The sequence below is a fragment of the Sorghum bicolor genome, chromosome 1 (assembly GCF_000003195.3).
Source record: "Sorghum bicolor cultivar BTx623 chromosome 1, Sorghum_bicolor_NCBIv3, whole genome shotgun sequence".
Lineage (NCBI taxonomy): Eukaryota > Viridiplantae > Streptophyta > Magnoliopsida > Poales > Poaceae > Sorghum > Sorghum bicolor.
In genome coordinates, this window is record NC_012870.2 from 37,110,284 (window position 1) to 37,132,552 (window position 22,269).

A 22,269-nucleotide genomic window follows, 5' to 3' on the forward strand; every position below is an offset into this window, starting at 1 on the left:
GTGACGGAGGTGTATTTGAATGTCGGCAGCACCCTTACAGCGATTACTATGTCCTCCGCCGGCTAGTCTTCTTTGATCCTTGAATTCCGTGGAGCTCAAATAGACAACAAAGCTTTGTGGAACTGGTTAAGTGTTAGCATAAAATCTCTTAGCCTTTATCATATTGAGATTCCTCCTAACAAATTTTATTTATTTAGCAGGATAATGCACTTATTATTTTTATATTTTTATTGTAAGATGAAAACATATTTATTTTATGCCAACACAGTCTATATACCTATGGGTTTTAAACCACAAGTCTACTCACATGGGGCTTTAGACTTTATGATGCAGTGCAACGAACAAATGTTTCTGTTTTCTTTTCTAATGCTAATGTGGAAAAGTAAATATGCTAATGCAAGTGATGGAATAAAAAGGAAAAGGAATGCAAAAAAGATAAATATGGATAAATACCGATTTTACCTTCCGGCAAGGATCCAATGTTTTAAGTCTTATGGACAAGACTTCTCACCGTGTTCATCCTTTAGGTGCATCATTTGATTAGGTGTGGGCCTTGACATCTGCACCTCTTGATATGGTGTCACCCATGTTCTTCGTTTGTCCAGCAGTTCGAGGTGCGGCATTGGCAGCATCCTGCTGAGTGTGTTTGTGCTTGTAGATTCAAGTCCTTCACTTGGTGGAATCTGGTGTTGATATTTGGTAACGCAATAAGGAAATGATCCGCAAGCGCACGGATATCGGTGAGCATTTCACCCGGGAGGTTATCCAGAGTTATCGTATTTATATTTTTACCACTGGGAGAAAGGGTGCATCTGACTAATCAAATCTATTGCTACTATCCCTTTAGGCTACAAAGAATGTTTCTCGATGTGAGTGATGTATAGAGAAGACTGCAACCGTAGTCTCGTTCTAACCTTGGTAAGGATGATCTACTGTTCTATTGGGGAAGCTTACGGAATCTAGACACCACAACGGATGTTCGACCCGCACCTATAAACCTACCCGTCCTGCTAACAAGATATGGGATACAAAGGTAACTCGGAAATGTCACGTTCCTCGCTACTACCACGGTCCAGCTAGTCAGGGGATATCTATGAGTACCCAAGCCTAAACACTACGTTTACACTAGCAATGATTACTCTAATACTCAACCGGAAGAGGATTAAAGTAAACTCATAAACCAAAGAACAATAAAACATGAACTTACTAGAATTAGAAGTCGAATTACTGAAGAATCTTAGGAGCAAGCCTCGGGTTAGAAGACTTGATCCCGCAGGTACAACTCGGAGTAGACACCGAGAGGCCGGCCTTCCTCTCATCTACACCTCCACTCTATCTCTCTCAATCTTGTAGAAACTAGAAGATCTATTTCTACTTTACATTGGATGCTAAGCCTAAAAAGAAATATTATTTAGAGAAGAGGTTTTCCTTCGAGGGCACCCCTCAATCTCTATGATAACTTCTTGTCTTCTCCAAGGGCTAGGGGGGTCTCCTTATATAGTCCTCCTCCTCTATGCGTTTTTGGGTTGGTAGGCGATGTGGTACTACGTTATCCTTGATCCTTTAGGTCGGTGGAACATCATGTGCGAAGAGAGTCCTGAACGGAGTCCAGGACAGGGCGGGCGCCCAGGGAAAGAGGGCAGGCGCCCTGGGCCTGGCCCCTTTCAGCCTTTGCTTACTTCCCGTGGCTTCTGGAGTCTTCTAGATGGTAGAAAATTGCACGGTGCGTTGATATCTCTATGTAATCACGACATGTGGGCCTTTCTTTCGTATTTCCTAATAACCCCCTACAGAAATAGACAAACACCAAAACTCGTGGAATTCTGTTAGATAAAACCCTAAGTCTAGGTGTTGGTTACATTTGGATCCTTTTCTTTATTTATTTGATGATTATATTTGGTACTTAAGGACCGTCAACATCTGGGAGTTGTAAAACTCCTTCAGTTTTTGCTCAAACTGTACCAGCTCATAGAGACAAGGCAGAGATCAAGTGCATGGGCCCTGTTGGTGAAAAACACCAACAGAACCAAAAGTGTATTTGTTCTTCTCTAACCTTAAGCATAGTGAGCAAGACAAAGTTGATGGATAATAAGATCATGAGTGTAGCATTTAAAATATTTGCCAGATCAGATCGCTCGACCTAATGGAAAGATAAACTTTCTATATATATGTTTTTTAATATCTTCTAAAGATTGAATTTGCAACATTTTAGCTTATATGATTAGGAGTGTGGGATCAAGAAGGCAGTACTAAGAACAAAGATTAAAGGACTAAACATGTTGAATTAATTGGGTTGGTTAATTTATGTTTGTCTCTTTATTCATGTGAATGCCTGAACCAAGGAGAAGCTTATAAAAGTGATAGTCAAGTACCTTAAAATGTTACCTTACTTGAAGAGTGATGGTACAGTATCACCTTGTGGAAGCTTTCCTTTCTTAGCGGTTGTGCACCGTGTTTATGGCACTCTTTGTCTCGTTCCGTGGATCATCTCTCTATGATGAATGAGATATGTCTTCCTTGTGCAAATCGTTAAACTTCATGTGTCTCCTTTGTCTCCCATGTGAGTTTGTATCTCAGGACTTCCCAGGTTGATATTGAAAGTTTTAGTGCAGGGGTTAGTCCGACAAAATATACCAATGTCTACTCAAGCAGTTTTTAGTTCAGTAATCAAACTAGACTCCATGTCTAATCAGATTAAGGAAGGCTATTTAACCAAAGCACCACGCTTAATTTAAATGCCAATGGAAGTATGTCGAGTACTTCCAAACCAACACTTGCTTGTGATAGACAAAGGTAGCATGACAGCATTTATAGAGATCTACTCAGGTGGAGATGAGAAGTAAGTTTAGTGTTTAGAAAAATTGAGCATGCCTCAAAAGTAGGGACAACCAACATAGCAACATGGCAAAGAATGTTCTTATGTAAGGTATTTGCCCAAGCTTGAATTTTGCAAAATTCAAGATTGGATGAATTTAATTCAATGTTGCATGATGATTGGGTGGGGCATACCTTGCGCTTGTCATTCTTAGGATCTTCTTGCTCCAATCCTAGAAAGGTTAGTGACACGAATACCTGAAGGAATATTTCTACAATTATCTTTATATGCTCAATACACAAGGCAATGTTGCAAATAATTAAAAGTTCATGTTACGATCTGATAAGTGCTTGTTTTTGGACACTAAGCTTGTCCTTGGGAAACCATCAAATTATGTTGGTGAAGTGGTTTCCCCTCCAACACCAACCTAAGCGTGCCTATATCAAGATCGACTCAACAATATCTACAATATTTATTATAGACATATGCATCGATAACCACCCATTTAAAGTTTTTATAAATAGAAAGGAAGAGGGGGTTGGAGATCTCAAATGTGGTAAGGTTAGAGAGACCAATTGATTGGGGAGATGTTTTATATGAGCAAGGACTTGGTGAGGTATTTATGAAATAACTTCCATACTCACTGTTGTTTCTCTCATTCTCAAACTCCAAGGATAATTCTTCATGAATGCTTATAATTCCTCTAGGATTGTCTCTCAAGTTTGTTTTATCTATCCATTCAATGGTGATAGCACATGGATTTTTAATGCCCTCTAGGCATTGATGTTGCTCTTCTCAATCCTCCTTGTAGTCTTGGTGACTCTTATGCATGGGATGTCTAGAGAGATTCATAGGATCATTGGGAGGTTCAAGAGAAAGAGCATAGTAGAAATTATTAGGCTCAAGGATGGGTTTAAAGATAGGTTCGAATGAGTCATCAAAAGTGGGCGTAGAAGGGGAGAAGATGAAATTGTCTTCTAAATGGATTCGCTCTCCTTCTATTGCATCACTTAATATGTCATCCTTGAGTCTTTCTAGATGTCCATCAAAGGGATAGGATTTGAGATGCTATCTAAGAGATCCCTTCTTAGGAAGGTTCAGACTATATGCACTCAAAGGTCTCTTATGAAGCAAGAAGTTTAAGCTCATCCCAAAATGAATTTCCAAAGGTAGAATTTCTTCTTCCCTTAGATGATTTTGGAGCACTACTAGTATGGGTTGGATAGCCGAATCATGGGATTGAAATGTTTGGAAATCGGCTATTGAAACTTCCTTTCCTCGTCTAGGAGATGATTCCATCTCTATCTCTAGGATTTTTTTTATGAAGACAAGTGCAAGAAGGATGTCCACAAATGAAGACATACCTTGCTTTACTACCAGATAAAGAAATAAAAACTCTACCAAAGGTTATATGATTAAGACCAATGTGAAAATATCGAGGAAAAACATGGTCTTGTAGGGCTAGGTCTAAACCAGAATTTATAGAAAGATTAAAAGATTCCCAAGGTGTAGCTAAAAGTTCATGATCTTCTTGATTAAAAGATAGGACCTCGGCTATAGAAAAGGGTTGGTTTGGACCTATTGCAATCAACTCCGGACACAGATCGTAATTAGGGGCAAAGAAAGGACTTGTTGACTCCCATGATGTATGGCTGGTCTCCGAAGGTGCAAAAAATTCAATAATAGGCGTGGAATTTGAGTTATCCATAAAGATGGAAAAATTAAAAAGATAAAAGAATAAAAGTACAAAAGTATAATACAATATAATAGCAAGACTCAAAGTTATCTCAGCAAACCGTCTTTCTCCCCGGTAACGGCGCTAGAAATGCTTGTTGATATTTGTTAACGCCATCAGGAAATGATCGGCAAGCGCATGGATATCGGTGAGCACTTCACCCGGGAGGTTATCCAGAGTGTCATATTTATATTTTTACCACTGGGAGAAAGCGTGCATCTGACTAACCAAATCTATTGCTACTACCCTTTAGGCTACAAACAATGTGATTTGATGTGAGCGATGTACAGAGAAGACTACAACCGCACTCTAGTTCTAACCTTGGTAAGGATGATCTACGGTTCTATTGGGGAGGATTACGGAATCTAGACACCACAAAGGATGTTTGTAAGACCCTAAATTTTGCTTTTTTGGAAATAGAGGAGAAATAAGTAATTATACATTTCTTTGTGCTCATGAAACATAGGGAAAATAATATTTTTCATTAAATTAAAATTTATCATAAGGCTGAGCAACATTGTTGTGCATACATGCTGTTGCATAAGATTTGATGTAATGTTTGATTGTTGCTCCTTTGTGTGTTGAGAGTAAGCAAAGTTTTTAAAATTGCGTTAAGTAGAACGATCTTCCTTGGTCGGTACATCTTTATCTTTATCTACAACCAAATTCCTTATTCCTCAGCTCAAGTTTTTATTAGGAGCTTCCTAAAATCTTTTCTTTGTCATCCAACTCACTCATTTCAGTCATTTCAGTTCCTCGTTCATCAAACAATATCTACATTCTTTAGATGCTCCAATTTATCTCATCATGAGCTCCAAATACTTTATTTGGGTTCCTCATATTCCATAATGTCTCTGAGAATTTTCCTCGAATTTTTTGAGCTTTCGAAGTATTTTTCGTGGCTTAAATAATAATTCTAGATTTTTCTTGAATTATTTTATCCATGAAACTAATTAATTCGAAAAATAATAAATCTCTCATTTTGTCAACGCTCAAGGCCCATGTCTTTATTTATTAATGAGCTTTAATAATTAATTAGGCCTATTAGTGAAGATAAAGGGTGCAAATCAATTAGTACCATATCACTAGTTGACATGGAGGTGGGGAGTTTTTCTTCCTATATATATGTACCAACCCCTTAGGCAAAGCACACCAAAGACTACCATATGGAAGCCTCTAATTTGAGAATTCCTAAGGTAGTAAAATAAAATTTTATTTCCTTCTCTACAACGTGATCGCCCTCAGTCCGGTGTCGATCCGCCCGTCGATCTCCTTTCCATCTCTGCTTCGTACATATGTGCGAAATCTCTATTGGTGAGTTTGTTTTTCCCGCATCAAATTGTCGCTGTAGGCTTAAGTTTCATGCTCGCCGGCTAGGAGCTTGCTGCTGCCAATGACTGGCCGCCAGGCGTGGGCTCTGCTCCAATTAGTTTACCTTGGTTTATAAATCAAAATACGTTTTCAGTAATTACAAAATTGCCACCAGATTTGTTTAGCTCATAAAATCTTCATTTTAACTCCGATTTGATCCACTCAAATTGCGTTAGATTCGTAATCACAAGATCTACATGTTAGTCTCAATGTTTTACAAGTCTACAACTTTTTATTTTCGTGATCCTATTTAATTAATTATTTTATTAAAGGAAATCTTAGAAAATTCATATCTTTTTCGTTATATCTCCGATTTTCGTGATCTTTATGTCTGTGTGATCGTAGTGCAACGTAGATTCATTTTATAAACTTTTTATATTTATTTTCTACTGTTGGTGTATTGTTCTAATTATAGGTTTGTTTGCTTTGTATGATTGCCTCTGGATGATTGCTGTTGATGTGATGACCGAGTTTAGACGGTGAGCTTTTACGTGGTGATCCAGAAGCTGATAGTAGAAGTTTTGGAACTAAAAGAAGGATCTGAGTTTCAAGGCAAGTATAGCATGGGATCATCCTTGTTTCCTAATAACTTTAATCACACAATTCATATTGCATGTGTCTCCTTGCTAAGGATTTCCTAGTATTGATCTTGTACCTTGTCACCTATGGTTTTGCATTGGGTATCTTATGCTAGTGCTCCACTAAACCATGATCTTGTAATTTGATTAATGGAATATGCAATAAACATTAAAAGAGGACTTTTTAGCAACTTTGGTAAAGAGGGCTGGAGCATTGGGCTATCTTATGGTGCTCTAGTTTCTCTCCATAAGGACTTATCTGTGTATGACCATCCGGGACATACAGTACAACTGTGAGGGCTACATGGCTCTGGCTTTAGCTCAGTATGAGGACCTTTTCTAGCTTGTTAGAGGTTACCCGTGTGGCGCAAATGGGGAATAGCAGACCGTGGATTCCTACGGGTGAATCACATGGACTGACTAATGAAACCAAGCGGCCCTAACTTGTTAGACGAACCTTTGAAAGGCTTCATAGTGAACCCTGCCAGCCTCCCTAGGAAAGAGGGTTAATAGATTAGCTACCTCGAGCAAAAGGGTAAATCACGACTCGCGGTGAAAGTGTACAACCTCTGCAGAGTGTAAAACTGATAATCAGCCGTGCTCATGGTCACGAGCGGCCTTGGACCAATACAGAATAAATGATCACTAATAGCAAATTATTAAAGTTATTGTTGTTAATATGTTGCTTATGCTATTCTTTATTCATTTTACCTGATCATGAGTTTACTTCGGGACACGACAACTTGATGCTACTCATATGCTAAAATTGTGACAACTAAAAGCTACATGCAGTTAAACTAGTGTCTAGCCTTTGAGCCTCATGAACCCTATGTTATTCTTGCTGAGTACGAGATATACTTACGCTTGCCTTTACATTTTATTCGGATAAAAATCCTGGATGGGTACCAGATTGCTAGTTTAGAGAAGAGTTTAGGCTTGTGCTCAACGAGTCAGTTGTCCCTGTGGATTTGGAGCTTTTGCCTGAAGAACGGAGTGTCTTTCTACTGTTTGCTATCTAAGGTTATATCTTTTATATTAAGTTCGTTATATAATAAGCATTGTCTATTGATATTATCCCTATTTGTGGCAATATGTGAGATTTGACTTCCTGGGCTCACATATGGTGTGTATCTGGTTTTGTTCTTAAAACCGGGTGCTACAAAGTGGTATCAAAGCAATGCTGACTATAGGACGCAAGCCTAGATAGTAAGGGTCGTGTTAGTCATCTTTGCTTCACTACATTTATGCTTACTATCTCACCCTTGCTATTTGCTAAAATTCTTATGCTTCTATCATCTAATTCTATTCTAAAAGTATTGCTTGCATTCTAACTCCCTCTTGGTCTAATTCCATAGATGGTTCGTAACGAAAAGATTGCTCGCAGCAACTTTGGAAGACCATGCTTAACTCGGGGTATCTATGGCTTAACGGAACCAGAGTATGAAGACGTTCGGCCTGTCCCATCAAGACATATTTGTTGGCGAAAGGAGTACTTTACCACATCCTTTAGTGGCAAAGATTTCTTTCACCCTCGGCTTGTGCGTATACTACAAGACCACTATCCTAAACAGCAAGCCAAGGTGGAATATAAGTGCACTAAGTGGACTCATCCTAAGTATGAGAGCCACTGGAGCACAGAAGCACACACACAAGGTGGAATGAGTTTACTGTTTCACGCGTGGTGGAATCCATTCATTCGTCTCTCAGTGACCGCTTCAGTAAGCATGCTAGCATATCTGATGCTGCCCATCAAGCTCTTCTGGCATATCATGGGAAGCACTACGAAGAGAGGAAGAATGACAAACAAAAGTATCTTCCTCGTCGTCCACCAGACACCTTGCAATGTGTGATGGCTGACCCCTACATGGAGCAGAATGAACAACTAAAGGAGATGGCTTTGACTATCCAAGTCATGCATCAAAAGCTAGAAGACAGTCAACTGGAATTAGAGGAAGTAAGGCAACACTATGAGGAAGCCCTCGATGAGATTGATGAGTGGAGAAGTCGTGGTGGATTACCAAAGATCAATGTGGTGGAGGACATACCTCGTCTAACTCCACACAAGAGATGCTACTCCAGATGTCGCTGTAGTCACACCGTGTTTAAGAAGTAGGAAGTCCCCCTTTGTAATAAACGTTAGTAGCAAAAGTTGAGTCTAGTCAATATGTGTGCTTTTGTGAACCTTTAATGTTTGGTTGGTTTGTCTTAGTGCTTATGTTTGAGTTGGATTTTTGTAATGAGTGCAATGATCTAGTGGGTTTCTCCACAATTTCATTTTGTTTACAGGCCTAAGGTATAAGGATTAATGAAATAAATAGTTGGGTTCTAGTTTCTCTTGTTTCTCTGTCCTTGTCTGTAGGGAGCAACTTAACTTCTTCAGTTCAAATCCCTATTCTCGGAGGACCATAAAATCATGTGAAAATTCTGGGTGATAGTAGACTTCAATATCCTTCTCTGACCGCAAGAATCACCCCCATAGCTATTATGGTTTGGAAGTTACAAAAATCACAAGATGTTACAGTTGAGCTGTCAGGAATCGGGACCAGTTTCAGTTGCCTACTGTTTTTGACAAATGTAACTCCGGAATTTGGGAAAAGGTTCTATAATAAAGTTGTAGGTCATTTGATAAGCTTTCTAACGATGCAAACTGCAACTTTATCGGATTAATAGAACTTGAGTTATGACATCTATAAGTTGCTGTTGCTGCACTGTTCAAAATCTGGACAGTTCTAGTTAGTTCCTATTTTCAGCCAACTTATCTTCAGAATCTGGAAAAGTGGGATATACAGAAGTTGTGGAGGACTTCATAAGCTTTTCAACCATGTAAGACTCGTCCCCATATGATCTAAGTAGCTCGAGATATGACTTCTGCAAATTGTTGTATCGATGCTGAGACATTGTCGGGATGGATATCATGTTGGGCTGTTTTATCTAGGTTTAAAGACAGAAACTAAGGAAGCCTTCTATATGAAAGTTGTAGGGATTTTTGATAAGGTTTATAACGGTGTAAGCTAAGAGCTTATTGGATTAACAGAAAAGGAGTTATTTCTATTTTACTGCGCTGGTGTTTCTCGTGTTTTGAGGAAATTCAGATTTCTTGTACACATCAGTGCACATGAGTTTCTCTTCGGTATTAGAAGATCCTATGATAAGAAACACACTGGAGATGTGGACTAAACTACCCATTTAGACCCCTAGTTACCTTTTCTAAGGGGGGGTAGTCTTATCAAAGGAGTTACAAGGAGAAGAATTGGTTAATGTTGGATCATCGATAAGGACCTCAACTGTTTGGTAAATTTGGTTTTTGATGCAAGAAATAGTTCCATTGAAGTGTGCTAATATGGATGGAGATATAGGTCATTGCCAGTACTCATAGCTTGGAAGTGGTGCTTATGAGAATCAGGTGACACCAAAGTCTACGAAGTTATACATGGGATGTGAGAGCAAAGCAATTCAACTATGATAGAGGTACCAATAGTTGGAACTTAGTGATGAAACCCACTTCGGATCATGAGACTTGGTACAATGAATTTAAAAGACTATATGGTGTGTAGCATCTAAGATGGAATGTGAGAGCTAGTCCAAACTATCCCCTGACCTATCTCATCTTAAGGGGGTAGTACCTTGATATGATAGATTAATGCCCTTTCAATTCTCCATGAAGTAAGAAGTGTCTCTGGAGATATCCCATGATTATAATCATCAATCCAGGCTCAAGTTAGTGAAATTGGTCACTTGACAACTTAGGAAGTGGATAAGCTACATCTACTGTTGATTATATGGAGACTCAAAAGACTTCATTACTATATGGAGCATGACCAGTATGTTCTAGTCGATGGAAGTTCTCATCTAGGAGATGTCATCTTTAATCATGGACTTAAGAAAGTTAAAGATGCAAGAGATGGAAACCACCAAATGAAAGTGAATGAGACATAGAGTTTTATAGATATGGCAAGAGGATATCATAGGTTTGCTGGGGCCAATGTGATCTTGACATAAGAGTGAATAAGAGATTGACTTGGAATGATAAGATTCTATCAGTGGTTCACTGAAGGTGTTATAAAGATCCACATATAGGGTTCTTCTATTCCATCAAGAACTTAGGTATGCTCCATACAAGAAAAGTAGTGGCTTGTTGTTGACATTCGTTAAGTGCAATAAGAATAAGAAAAATTCCGCAAGCGCACAGAACATTATCATAGCATTTTACTGGGAGTATTCTAGGTATCGTTATTTATATTTTACCACTAGGAAGCTAAGGTCAAAGAATCTGATAACTTACTATCATGCATCTACTAATTTAATAAACCAACTAGACTAAAGTAGGGGTAAATGATATATGATAGGTAATAATATAAAGGTGAGAATTATATGATAAATGCGTAGATAGCCATAGCGGGAGGACAACGGGAGAGACCTGGGTTCCTATATACTTCTCTATTACTTTAGTTCTATGATAACAAAGAATGAATAGATATAGCAATCACATATTAGGACTTTGGGACATCAGAACACCAACCACAGAAAGAGATGAGAAGGGGGCTGGGAAGCTCTGACTACGGTCCTACAAACACTGATCCGAACGAGGTGGAATACGTCGACCGTTAGGGCTGTCACTACCCTAGGGCTACCACAACAATCCGCATGACTGGGTGCAACCTCAGGTAACCTCTAGTATAGACACCACATCTACACTAACGATTACTACTCTAATTACCATGAATAACTAGAGCACTCGATGCGAACGGAGATCATATGCCAAAATATAACAACTACACTACTCGATAATAATAAAGGCATAAAAGTAAATAGAGAAGATAAATATATTAAAGCATAAGTCTTACAATAAACATGAAGACATACCAAAACTCTGAAGACTTCTCTAGAACCGGAGCGCAGCTCCGCTCTCCCTAACTCCCAACTAGAACTAATCTACTACATTGGAATATCTAGCCCTAATTCTCTATAGAGGAAAGGTTATCCTTCGAGGGAACCTCTCAACTCTATAATGATATGTTCTCCTCTAGGGACCAGGGGCCTTGCTTATATAGTCCTCCTCCTTTGTGCGTTTTTGGTCCAGCAGGCGATGTGGTACTAAACTTTCCACCATATCTCATAAAAATGCACATAGGCCTTAATGGACCAAAATCTGATTTGGCCCCAATTAATCCCGCAGCTCTTTTATGTGGAGTCCTTCTTTATTAATATCTCTTGATTCTGAACTCCAAATGTAGCAAATAATATATGCATTTCGATCAGCTCGATGAGATCTTTGTAATGGTGTACTCCATTCTGTGATTGGTGTTTGTACCAGGGCGGGCACCCAAGGGGGGAGGGCGGGCGCCTGCCCCCGGGCCCGTTCGGCCTCTCGTTCGTTCCCGTGGCTTAGAAAATTAGCGCACACGTTAATATCTCTATGTAAACTCGACGTGTGGGCTTTTTCTTCATATTTTCTGATAACCCCTGTAGAAATAGACAAACACCAAAACTCGTTGAATTCCGTCAGATGAAGCCTAAGTCTAGGTGTCGGTTGCATTTGGATCCTTTTTCATGATTAGTTGGCGGTTAAATGTGAGCATTAAGGACCGTCAACAAGCTCCCCCAAGCTTAACCTTTGCTCGTCCCTGAGCAAAGATGGACTCAAGAGTTTCTGCAGTGGTTTCATGCCTTAAAGGTACACATGCGTTCAAACAAGATCTTATCTCTAGGTTAGGGTAAACTGTTAAGATTTAAACTTACTCATTTTACCTTCCACCATGGGGCTTGCAACCATCACTTATGTTTTGAGCAGTTAAAAGATAGAACGGTCTAGTCAAGCGCCATGTCTCTTGTTCTTCGATTAACTATAGCTCTGGAGTTTTTGCAGATTTTCAAATAAAACTCAGAGATTCCTTGTATGACTCTCTCTAGTCTCTCTTTTGTGGTATTTCTGGATCCTCACCAAGGCAGTAATGGTATATGCCTTCTCTCAAAGTATGTGGTATTTTTGGTATGAGTCATAGTGGTATTGCCTTCTCTCTCACCCTACTCTAATAAGGTTTTGATATCTGGAGCTCATAGGTGGGAGACAGCTAATACATACTTACAAGACACTTATTGCATAGTCAAGCCATGGATGCAGAAGAACAAGTCAATAAGTCAAGTCAAGATGTGCATGTGTGGCGAGTGAATGGTGATAATGGTGAAAATAATGGTGAAAGTCTAATTCTACTTTTGCTCTTTTGAGGGGGTACATACCTTTCTTGCACTTGAGGCTTTTGAGGGGAATGAGACGCTCTATATTTTATTTTTCTTTTCTCTCATGTAGGTATCTTGTACCCCTATTTCTACTATCAGACACTTGTCCATTTTTACCTCTCGTCTCACTTTTTCTTTTTCTTTTTTTTCGAGGTTTCGGGCATTTGCCCCTTTTTATTTCCTCGTATTCACTTTTTTCAGAGCACTCACCCTCCTGGAATAATGTAGCAAGTGGTAGTAACCAAAATATCTCGAGTATTTATTTCACAGGGAATAACAGGGATAGGATAATGTTTTTGGCTATTCTCTCCTAGATAGGAGTAGAATAATTTTGGGTGAATCTGGATATGGAAATGAGCGGATGTATGTGGATGCATACTTCTGGAGTAGAAGCAGCATGTATGAGTGAATATGCAAGTGAATCTTGATTTTAACCGCATGACAAGCTCCTAGGAGTCTACACAGCTTGACCACACTCAATGCTCATAAGCAGTAAAAAGTAAATGTATGGTTCATAGTCTAATAAGCTTGTATATATGGCTGTGGTAGGATTTTAAACTCGCATCATACAGGAACTCATCATGCAACATTTTAAAGATTTTCAAAGATAAAATTCTCCAGAATTCTAGCATCTCCAGGAATAGATAAACAGCAGCTCAACCTTCCCATATCATATCTGTTAACGACTTAGACTTTTGATCAGGTACTCTTCTCGCAAATTTAGGCTTAGAGCAAGCTTTAAATTATAACAGTAATGCCTAAACTTGAGAGAGAGCTCAAATTTGAAAACTAGGTACTTGGCAGAGCAACTATTCATCATATCCATGTAAGAATTTATCATTGAAGTTCAGTTTGGCATAGACACTTTATTTATTTATTTAGCAAACTAAGCAAAGATATATATAAGTTTAATTGGGTTTTTATGATTATGTATTTTTTTTATTATTTCAGTAAAGTATAAATGTGAGTAGAAACACTTAGCTGGATAAATGGGGGTGCTCTCCCCCAAGCAGAATTTTAATGTAATTTCTTCTGATGTAGCTAGCAGGTGGTGTAGGTGTATTTGAATGTTGGCAGCACCCTGATAGCGATTAGGATATCCTCCGTCTGCTAGTCTTCCTTGATCCTTGAATTCTGTGGAGCTCAAATAGACAATAAAGCTTTGTGGAACTGGTTAAGTGTTAAAATCTCTTAGCCTTTATCATGTTGAGCTTCCTCTAATAAATATTACTCTCTTTAGTAGGATCATAAATTTATTTTGATATTCTCATTTTTACAGGATAAGAATATATTTATTTTATTTTTACGCCACCACAGTGAATGGGTTTTATGCCACGAGCATACTCACATGGGGCTTACTGTTTTTAACATTTTTATTTTCTTTGCAAGATAGCATGATTAACTAACAAGCTATTTAAGGAAAGTAAATAATTTAAGAAAAAAAGAAATGCAGAAACGATAAATATGGATAACTGCCGATTTTACCTTTTGGCGAGGGTTCAATGTTTTAAGTCTTCTGAACAAGACTTCTCACCATGTTTATTCTTTAGGTGCGTCATTTGAGTTAGGTGTGGACCTTGACATCTGCACCTCTTGATACGGTGTCACCAATGTTTTTTTCGTTTGCCCAGTAGTTCGAAGTGCGGCGTTGGCAGCATCCTCCTCAGTGTGTTTGTGCTCATAGATCCAGATCCTTCACTTGGTAGAGTCGGGGAGTTGGAAAACTCCTCCATGTTTTGCTCGAAGTGTATCCTGCTCATAGAGACAAGGCATAGATCAAGTGCATGGGCCCTGTTGGTGGAAAACACCAACAGAACCAAAAGTGTATTTGTTCTTCTGTAACCTTAAGCATAGTGAGCAAGAAAAGGTGATGGATGATAAGATCATGAGTGTAGCATTTAAAACATTTGTCAGATCAGATCACTCAACCTTATGGAAAGATAACCTATTTAAGTAAATGTTTTTTTTCTTTACATGACTATCATTTTCCAAAGATCGGATGTGCAACATTTTAGCTCATATAGTTAAGAGTGTGGGATCAAGAAAGTAGTACCGGAAACAAGGATTAAAGGACTAAACATGTTGAATCAATTGGGTTGGTTAATTTGGAGTTATAAATCATACATGTTTGACTTTTTATCCATGTGCATGCCAGAATCAAGGAGAAGCTTATAACAGTGACAGTCACATACCTTAAGATATTACCTTAATTGAAGAGTGATGGTACAATATCACCTTGTGGAAGCTTTTCTGTCTCAATGGTTGTGCATCTTGTTCGTGCCACTCTTCATCTCGTTCCACGGATTATCTCTCGAGCTATGTCTTTCTTGTGCAAATTGTTAAACTTCATGTGTCTCCTTCTTTATCTCCACTCTGAATTTATCTCAGGACTTCTCAAATCGATATTGAAAATTTTCATGCAGGGGTTAGTCCAATAAAATATACCAGTGTCTACACAAGCAGTTTTTAGTTCAATAACCAAACTAGACTCCATGTCTAATCGAATTAAGGAAGGCTATTTAACCTAAGCACCATGCTTAATTTAAATGCCAATGGAAATATGTCGAGTACTTTCAAACCAACACTTACTTGTGAATAGACAAAGGTAGCATGACAACATTATAGAGATCTACTCAAGTGGGGATGAAGTAGAATGATTAGTGTTTAACAAATTGAGCATGTCTTAAGGGTAGGGACAACCAACATATCAACATGGCAAAGGATGTTTTTGTGTAAGGTATTCCCCCCAGCTTGAACAAGTCAAGTTTGGATGAATTTAATTCAATGTTGCATGATGATTGGTTGGACATACCTTGTTGTTATTCTTCACTCTTTTACTTCAAGCCTGAATCGCGAAGATAATGGGATTGCTTTCCCCCAAGCTGAATGTTGACATAGTCTTTAATCTTAAATCCACACAACACAGATGTTCTTCAATATTCTTGAGCTTCAAAATGTTAGTGATGATTGCAGTACTTCCAAGTTGATGAAGATATCTTGATCATTGGGGATTCTCTCTTCAAATCATGTTAAACTCAAATAGACAACAAAACTTGTGGCACCGATTAAACATTAATAGTTGGCCACTTAAGCCTTAGTTGTCCAAGCTTTTTAGATTTTTATTAATTCTTTTTCTAGGCAGAGTTTCAACAAGATCTCTTTCTCAATATATATTTTTTTTTGGGTTTTAATCTTTTTATGAAGCAAAAGGAAATGGAACAGGATGAATGCATGTTTATTTACTTTTATTTATTTATTTGTTTTAATTCCACCACGGTGAATATCCGTGTGGGCTTTTACACACCACACAATTTATTCACATGGGGTTTTAGTATTTAAGATGCAATGAGTTATATAAAATATTTTTATTATATTTTCTAATGCAATAATAATGCAGAAAGATAAATATGTTATGGAGAAATAAATATGCTAAAAACAAATGCAGAAAAGATAAATACAATAAACCTACTAAAGCTAGTGATACATTAAATTAGCAGACATCAAGATCATTACCAAAATCTTCACACCAATTGCTTCCCCAGCAACAGCGCCAAAAATGCTTATTGACATTTGTTAAGTGCAATTGCAATCGCACAGAACATCATCGTAGCATTTTACCGGGAGTATTCCAGGTATCATTATTTATATTTTACCACTAGGAAGCTAAGGTCAAAGAATCTGATAACTTACTATCATGCATCTACTAATTTAATAAACCAACTAGACTAAAGTAGGGGTAAATGATATATGATAGGTAATAATATAAAGGTGAGAATTATATGATAAATGCGTAGTTAGCCATAGCGGGAGGACAACGGGAGAGACCTGGATTCCTATATACTTCTCTATTACTTCAGTTCTATGATAATAAAGAATGAATAGATATAGCAATCACATATTAGCACTTTGGGACATAAGAACACCAACCACAGAAAGAGATGAGAAGGGGGCTGGGAAGCTCTGACTACGGTCCTACAAACACCAATCCGAACGAGGTGGAATACGTCGACCGTTAGGGCTGTCACTACCCTAGGGCTACCACAACAATCCGCAGGACTGGGTGCAACCTCAGGTAACCTCTAGTATAGACACCACGTCTACACTAACTATTACTACTCTAATTACCATGAATAACTAGAGCACTCGATGCGAACGGAAATCCTATGCCAAAATATAACAACTACACTACTCGATAATAATAAAGGCATAAAAGTAAATAGAGAAGATAAATATATTAAAGCATAAGTCTTACAATAAATATAAAGACATACCAAAACTCTGAAGACTTCTCTAGAACCGGAGCTCAGCTCCGCTCTCCCTAACTCCCGACTAGAACTAATCTACTACATTGGAATGTCTAGCCCTAATTCTCTATAGAGGAAAGGTTATCCTTCGAGGGCACCTCTCAGCTCTATAATGATATGTTCTCCTCCAGGGGCCAGGGGCCTTGCTTATATAGTTCTCCTCCTTTGTGCGTTTTTGGTCTAGCAGGCGATGTGTACTAAACTTTCCACCATATCTCATTAAAATGCACATAGGCCTTAATGGACCAAAATCTGATTTGGGCCCAATTAACCCCGCAGCTCTTTTATGTGGAGTCCTTCTTTATTAATATCTCTTGATTCTGAACTCCAAATATAGCAAATAATATATGCATTTCGATCAGCTCGACGAGATCTTTGTAATGGTGTACTCCATTCTGTGATTGGTGTTTGTACTAGGGTGGGCGCCCAAGGGGGGAGGGTGGGTGCCCTGCCCCTGGGCCCGTTCGGCCTCTCATTCGTTCCCGTGGCTTCTGGAGTCTTCTAGATGATAGAAAATTAGCGCACACGTTAATATCTCTATGTAAACCTGACGTGTGGGCTTTTTCTCCATATTTCCTGATAACCCCCTGGAGAAATAGACAAGCACCAAAACTCGTGGAATTCTTTTAGATAAAGCCCTAAGTCTAGGTGTCGGTTGCATTTAGATCCTTTTTCATGATTAGTTGGCGGTTAAATGTGAGCATTAAGGACCGTCAACACTTGTGCATAAGTCAACTATGTGGGTTGGATTAACTGACGTGTGATGTGGAGGTATCCATACTGGAGCATGGAGATATTGCTTTGTTGGGTCTAAGGAGTGATATCTGTGTAGAACGTAAGAATCTAAAGGGCATCTTTAGGAAGTTGGATTTGAGCTGGTCCCATTGTCGACGGATTTGAGTGAATCAAGAGTTATGACTGGGAAAAATGCTATCACTCGAAGGAGAGAAAGCCTTTGCGCATGCTCGAAGCATAAAGAGTGTGCTAGAGGAGTTCAAATGTCACTAAAATTGGAAGGGTTGAGTGTTGAACTGGGTGATGTCACTAGTACTGCCAAAGGAGCTCTACTAATTACTCATTTGGGAACCACAAGAACTGAAAGGATTACTTAGAAGATATGTTGTGAGCTTGTGCATTATAGTATGGTACAAGTTGGGATAAGAGTTTACCGAATGCGGAGATTTCTTAGGACAATAGATTATCATAAGAGCCTTCAGATGGTATGTCTTTAAGATTTGTATGGATGTAAGTGTAGAACCCTGTTGATTTGAAATCAAATAGGTAAAACACAAGTGTTTGGGCCAGATGTCTAAGAGATGCAAAACAACAAGTGAGAGTGTTCAGGGATAACTTAAGGGTGGCACTGTCTCAACAGAAGAGATACGCTGACAACTAGAGAAAAGAATAAGCTTTTGAAGTAGAATACTATATGTATTTGAAGGTGACACCTATGAGAAGTGTGAGAAGATTTAATATGAAGGAATGGTTAGCACCAATGTATATCGGGCCTTTCAAAGTGTTAGAAAGATGGGGTGAAGTGGATTACTAATTAGAGCGTCCGAAAGATTGGGAGGAATGCATGATGTTTTCCATGTGTCTTAACTCAAGAAGTGTTTGTGTGTGCCATTGGAGCAGAACCCATTGGAGGAATTGGCTATTAAAGAGGATCCCACATACAAAGAGTACCTACTAAGAATTTTGGAAACAACAGAAAGGGTTACCAGGAGTTGCATTATCAGGATGTGCAAAGTTTAGTGAAACCTGTACACTATAGAGGAGACTATATAGAAAAGAGAAGAATATTCAATGTTAAGAGTATCCACATTTTTTGGTAACCATCTTCCAAATCTCGAGGACGAGATTCATCTTAAGGAGGGTAGAATTGTAACACCCTAAATTTTGCTTTTTTGGAAATAGAGGAGAAATAAGTAATTATACATTTCTTTGTGCTCATAAAACATAGGGAAAATAATATTTTTCATTAAATTAAAATTTATCATAAGGCTTAGCAACACTGTTGTGCAAACATGCTGTTGCATAAGATTTGCTGTAATGTTTGATTGTTGCTCCTTTGTGTGTTGAGAGTAAGCAAAGTTTTTAAAATTACGTTAAGTAGAACGATCTTCCTTGGTCGGTACATCTTTATCTTTATCTACAACCAAATTTCTTATTCCTCAGCTCAAGTTTTTATTAGGAGCTTCCTAAAATCTTTTCTTTGTCATCCAACTCACTCTTTTCAGTTCCTCGTTCATCAAACAATATCTACAATCTTATTGGGAATTTTTCTAGCTTTTTCTGAAATTTGTTTCCACTTGTCTGTGAGCATAATCTAATTTTTAGATGCTCCAATTTATCTCATCATGAGCTCCAAATACTTTATTTGGATTCCTCATATTCCATAATGTCTCTGAGAATTTTCCTCGAATTTTTGGAGCTTTCGGAGTATTTTTCGTGGCATAAATAATAATTCTAGATTTTTCTTGAATTATTTTATCCATGAAACTAATTAATTCCAAAAATAATAATTCTCTCATTTTCTCAACGCTCAAGGCCCATGTCTTTATTTATTAATGAGCTTGAATAATTAATTAGGCCTATTAGTGAAGATAAAGGGTGCAAATCAATTAGTACCATATCACTAGTTGACATGGAGGTGGGGAGTTTTTCTTCCTATATATATGTACCAACCCCTTAGGCAAAGCACACCAAAGACTACCATATGGAAGCCTCTAATTTGAGAATTCCTAAGGTAGTAAAATAAAATTTTATTTTCTTCTCTACAACGTGATCGCCCTCAGTCCGGTGTTGATCCGCCCGTCGTCTTGCTTTCCATCTCCGCTTCGTACCTATTTGCAAAATCTCTATTGGTGAGTTTGTTTTTCCCGCATCAAATCGTGGCCGTAGGCTTAAGTTTCATGCTCGCCGGCTAGGAGCTCGCTGCTGCCAATGGCTTGCCGCCAAGCGTGGGCTCTGCTCCAATTAGTTTATCTTGGTTTATAAATCAAAATATGTTTTCAGTAATTACAAAATTGCCACCAGATTCGTTTAGCTCATAAAATCTTCATTTTAACTCCGATTTGATCCATTCAAATTGCGTTAGATTCGTAATCACAAGATCTACATGTTAGTCTCACTGTTTTACAAGTTTACAACCTTTTATTTTCGTGATACTATTTAATTAATTATTTTATTAAAGGAGATCTTAGAAAATTCATATCTTTTTTGTTATATCTCCGATTTTCGTGATCTTTATGTCTGTGTGATCGTAGTGCAACGTAGATTCATTTTATAAACTTTTTATCTTTATTTTCTACTGTTGGTGTATTGTTCTAACTATAGGTTTGTTTGCTTTGTATGATTGCCTCTGGATGATTGCTGTTGATGTGATGACCGAGTTTAGACGGTGAGCTTTTACGTGGTGATCCAGAAGCTGATAGTAGAAGTTTTCGAACTAAAAGAAGGATCTGAGTTTCAAGGCAAGTATAGCATGGGATCATCCTTGTTTCCTAATAACTTTAATCACACCTTGCTAAGGATTTCCTAGTATTGATCTTGTACCTTGTCACCTATGGTTTTGCATTGGGTATCTTATGCTAGTGCTCCACTAAACCATGATCTTGTAATTTAATTAATGGAATATGCAATAAACATTAAAAGAGGACTTTTTAGCAACTTTGGTAAAGAGGGCTGGAGCATTGGGCTATCTTATGGTGCTCTAGTTTCTCTCCATAAGGACTTATCTGTATATGACCATCCGGGACATACAGTACAACTGTGAGGGCTACATGGCTCTGGCTTTAGCTCAGTATGAGGACCTTTTCTAGCTTGTTAGAGGTTACCCGTGTAGCGCAAATGGGGAATAGCAGACCGTGGATTCCTACGGGTGAATCACATGGACTGACTAATGAAACCAAGCGGCCCAAACTTGTTAGACGAACCTTTGAAAGGTTTCATAGTGAACCCTGCCGGCATCCCTAGGAAAGAGGGTTAAGAGATTAGCTACCTCGAGCGAAAGGGTAAATCACGACTCACAGTGAAAGTGTACAACCTCTGGAGAGTGTAAAACTGATATATCAGCCGTGCTCACGGTCACGAGCGGCCTTGGACCAATATAGAATAAATGATCACTAATAGCAAATTATTAAAGTTATTGTTGTTAATATGTTGCTTATTCTATTCTTTATTCACTTTACCTGATCATGTGTTTACTTCGGGACTCGACAACTTGATGCTACTCATATGCTAAAATTGTGACAACTAAAAGCTACATGCAGTTAAACTAGTGTCTACCTTTGAGCCTCATGAACCCTATGTTATTCTTGCTGAGTACGAGATGTACTTACGCTTACCTTTACATTTTATTTGGATAAAAATCCTGGATGGGTACCAGATTGCTAGTTTGGAGAAGAGTTTAGGCTTATGCTCAACCAGTCAGTTGTCCCTGTGGATTTGGAGCTTTCGCCTGAAGAACGGAGTGTCTTTCTGCTATTTGCTATCTAAGGTTATATCTTTTATATTAAGTTCGTTATATAATAAGCATTGTCTATTGATAGTACCCCTATTTGTGGCTATATGTCAGATTTGACTTCCTGGGCTCACATATGGTGTGTATCTGGTTTTGTTCTTAAAACCGGGTGCTACAATGTTCGACCCGCACCTATAAACCCGACCGATCCTGCTAACTGGATTGTGGGCTACAAAGGTAGCTACGGAAATGTCACGTTCCTCGCTACTACCACGGTCCGGCTGGATAGGGGATATCTATGAATACCCTAGCCCAAACACCACGTTTACGTTAGCAATGATTACTCTAAACTCTACCGGAAGAGATTAAAGTAAACTCATAAACCAAAGAACAATAAGAACAAAGAACTTACTAGAATTTAGAAGTCGAAATATTGAAGAATCCTAGGAGCAAGCCTCAGGTAAAGAGACTTCATCCCGTAGGTACAACCTCAGAGTAGACACTGACAGGCCGGGCTTCCTCCGATCTACACCTCCACTCTATCTCTCTCAATCTAGAAGAACTAATTCTAATCTCACATTAGATGCTAAGCCCTGTGAGGTTGAAACCCTAGAGGAACCTCTCTCTGAATCCTCTCTGGAAAATATGCTAATGAATAATGGGATTGCCCTCCTCCAGGGGCCAGGGGGCCTGCTTATATAGCCCCTCCAAATGAACGTGGGCCGTCGGATCAAACCGACCTTAATCGCACGGTTTTCCTTGAT